Below are 3,893 nucleotides of genomic sequence, written 5' to 3'. Positions count from 1 at the left end.
GACTGCTCCTCGGGTGCCGCAGCATAAATGGCTGCCCACTGCTCCGGGTGTGTGTTCACAGTGTGTGTGTGTGTGTTCACTGCTCTGTGTGTGTGCATTTCGGATGGGTTGAATGCAGAGCACAAATTCTGAGTATGGGTCACCATACTTGGCTGTATGTAACGTTACTTTCACTTCACTCACTTTGATTTAGCTTAAGCAGCTTTAAATATAATATGCATGCGCAATGAACTATTTAATTAACATCATTTGACCGAAAGGTTTTTGCAGGTTTTAATAAAATGTACATTTATTGCAGTCATAATAAGCATATTTCCAGTACGCACCTCAGGCTTGCACAGTATCGTCAACTCACTCATCAGAATCTTCGGTAATCCTCGGCAAACTTCGCCATGGTTCGATCAGTTCTTGCTGAGTCCTCGATAATCCTCAGCAAACTTTGACAGTTGGTTGAACCTGGCTCAGTCGCTTCTGTTTGAGTTAGATGTGCTACTTCGGCTGTGCGTCCTGTGTCATCAACCCAGAACTAAAGTTCGACTCAGTTCAATTTGTGAACCAGCTCGACCGGTTACTTCCTGAGAACCAGCTCAAAAGAACGATTCGTTCAAGAACCGAACATCACTATGAGGGAAACTAGGTTACTTACCTCGCAGGGGAGACACCATGATCAAGAAGGCGGTTCACCCAGGGCGAGGCTTGTCCATTGCACTCCGGCCATGCTGACCCCTGCGAATTCCCCAAATGCGGGAATCTCGACTGCATAATTTATGGCATGGGGAAGTCGTGGCCTAATGGTTAGAGAGTTGGACTTCCAATCAAAAGGTTGTGAGTTCGAGTCTTGGGCTGGCAGGAATTGGGGGTGGGTGGAGTGCATGTACAGCTCTCTCTCCACCTTCAATACCATGACTTAGGTGCCCTTTAGCAAGGCACCGAACCCCAAACTGCTCCCCGGGCGCCGCAGCATAAATGGCTGCCCACTGCTCCGGGTGTGTGCTCACAGTGTGTGTGTGTGTGTTCACTGCTCTGTGTGTGTGCACTTCGGATGGGTTAAATGCAGAGCACAAATTCTGAGTATGGGTCACCATACTTGGCTGAATGTCACTTCACTTTTCACTTTTTTAGGTCAGAGGAACTAATCAAGACAGGAAAACAGGAACAGAAAGAAACACAAATAAAAGTCCATAACTGTAACAATCAGTAGTAGAGGAAAACTGTCCCCAGATTGATCCTGCCCATTTTATAACCTATGTTTATGGCCCTTGTTACGAAACTGACAGTTGGTGGTCGTTGTCTACTAAATTTCTCATTTGGTGTTACATCGAAGAGAAAAACACAAACACACACACACACACTCTCTTCTTTGGGTATTTCTTTAACACATTGTTGTACCTCATTCCTCATCAGATAAGCACTGGATTAGACTTTGTGTGTGTGTGTGTGTGTGTGTGTGTGTGTGTGAGGTAGCCTTTAAGTGTGTTATGTTCACTTAAATGTATGTGAATGTCAAAAACAGGCTTGAGGCCCCATTTACATCTACCACATGTCCATTTGCAAGTCATGACACAATTTACAGTTAATTTAATGTTTCTGATCTTCTTCAAATCATTGCTACTGAGTAAAATGTGTCCTCCATCCATAATGTTGTTTTTGAAAGCAAATAATATATATATATATATATATATATATATATATATATATATATAGTTTTGGTTAATGGTTTGTTAATAGCAAGAATTGGAACTTAAAAAAAGTGTGACTGACCTTTTCACCAGATGAAGGGTAATGAATTATGGACTATTCTGGCCAGAGACAATGATTTATAAATATATAATTTATGTCTCCTTAATAAATCTCTTTTTTACAAGCACATAGCTTTTCACAGCAGTTGAGTGGATTACTTGTGGATTATTGTGATGTGAAGTGATTTAAAGCAAAAATTTTCCAAATCTATTCTCATGAAGAAACAAACTCATCTACGTGTTGTAAACTTTCAGCAAACATTCATTTTTTGGTTGAACTATTCCTTTAATGTGAACTGAGGTGTGAAATACCCTAGTCTTTCTTGGCTGGCCACTTGTGATTGGATCATCTGAGACCGATGTTGTAAACCGGGCCAAAAGCTGTGAATGCTGGTCTTCTCTCTACAGGAATGCTGTCAGGAATGTGTTTGTTTTCCACTAGTGCTACAAAACAGAGGGAGGAAGATAAAACACTTCAACAAATGTAATAATGTGAGCCAAGTCTGAGGCTGGGCAATAACCCATTCATCATACATGAGTGTTGAGCTTTCCTGTCTGCTTTTCATTAAGCTTGTTTTCAGGCCAGATGTTAAGCAACTATCCTGTTCTCACTCTTTCCTCATTTTCTTGCGTTGCAGCGCTGATATGCAGTCTTTTTCTTCTCTTTTCTAAGGAAATCCCTGGGTTTAACTGAGTTCAAAGCCAGTACTCATTGGACTTTAATGGAGGTTAGATTCAGCTGTGGTTAACTGTCATAAGTACCGGGTTGATTTGATTAGAGGTTCTCTATATTTGTCTTATTCAGCCTGACCTGACACCTCAGCTCACAAAACGCTTTTAGCAATTAGCCTAAATGAGGACTGACACATGACAGCAGGACATCACAGGTTAATTCTGGTTCTGGTTCTTGTTCTTTGATTTATGTGTTTAGTTTTGCCCAATAACACTCTTGTTCAAATGAATCTGGCATGAATCTCGAGTGTTTTTGTAATGGGGGCTGGTCACCCAAGGCTTTATAATATCATATTGCTGGACTGAGCTAATACAAAATATTGAGACCACTTCAGACATGATGTGTGCTGTTCAAAAGCTTCTGCTATAATGCATTCAACTGATTAAAAAGTTACATAATTATATAAATAATAATTAAGATAGATACTCTCAGATGTACTCAAGGTGTAGGAAAAATGTTATTGAAAATGGTAGTAATATTATACTTATTAATTAAACTTGAAAATGGTTCAAAGTTTGTTTTTAACCTAAATGAAACCAACTTAAATAACAAGAGTACATGTAAGAATTTTGAATTGTTGCCTACGGGACTAAGAACTTGAGTATTGCACTGACAAACCTGGTTCTAGATTGTGAGCAATATTTACTAGGGTCATGATATTCATAAAATCCTACATTATGACTACCACCCAAAAATGATTGTGGGAAGTAGAGATGCATATATCAGCAACCTAAAGTAGAATACAGTGATCCAGCTCATCATTTTTCTGCTAAACACATAACAAACACAAAAACACCCAGGACCATTAGTTAAAAGGGTCATCCCTCAGCCAAGGGCCGAGTGAGGGATGGGGGCCGGCAGCCTGCCTCTTTTGTCTGCCTGCTCACACAGAGGACATCCCAGATGGATGAGTGGAGGGGGGGATGGGACGGAGAGAGGGATATAAGGAGAAGAGAGGGACCTCTTCCATCTGATCTATCATTTGTCACCCTCTCATGCTCATGGATGGAGTGTGTGTGGCTCATCAATCCCTGCTCTTCTGTTTGATATTCAGTGTGCCATTCACTCAGAATGGTGAGTGATGCTGCTGAACATATCAGGTTAAAGCAGCAAATGGCTCTGGTTTGGGCTCTAGTCAGGCGTGTATTGAAATAGGCACTGTCTGTGGTATTTTTCAGTTGTGCTCTGTTACCTGTTATAAGGCACAACAGCAGAATATTAGCTGCACTATGTTATTTTCATTCACTATAAACAATGAAAAGACGGACAAAGCTACCTCTGTTTACTTTTACCTTTTTAGACTGATTCGGAGCAGGCAGCACTGAACATCAGGATGTTTGGCTGTGTTCAGAGTATTAGTATGAAGTATTAGATTCCACTAACAAAAATCTGTTCTAAGAAATGTGAAGATGGAATAGTTC

The 3,893-nt window shown here is 40.6% G+C and overlaps 1 pseudogene; it reads left to right on the top strand.

The window, feature by feature from the left end:
- Window positions 1-638: 638 nt before the first annotated feature.
- On the top strand, window positions 639-815 carry LOC113053838 (uncharacterized; annotated as a pseudogene).
- Window positions 816-3,893: the final 3,078 nt, after the last annotated feature.

This window comes from Carassius auratus, chromosome 34 (genome assembly GCF_003368295.1).
Source record: "Carassius auratus strain Wakin chromosome 34, ASM336829v1, whole genome shotgun sequence".
Taxonomy (NCBI): domain Eukaryota; kingdom Metazoa; phylum Chordata; class Actinopteri; order Cypriniformes; family Cyprinidae; genus Carassius; species Carassius auratus.
The sequence above is the reverse complement of the archived record's forward strand: the minus strand, read 5'-3'. Positions and strand labels throughout refer to the sequence as shown.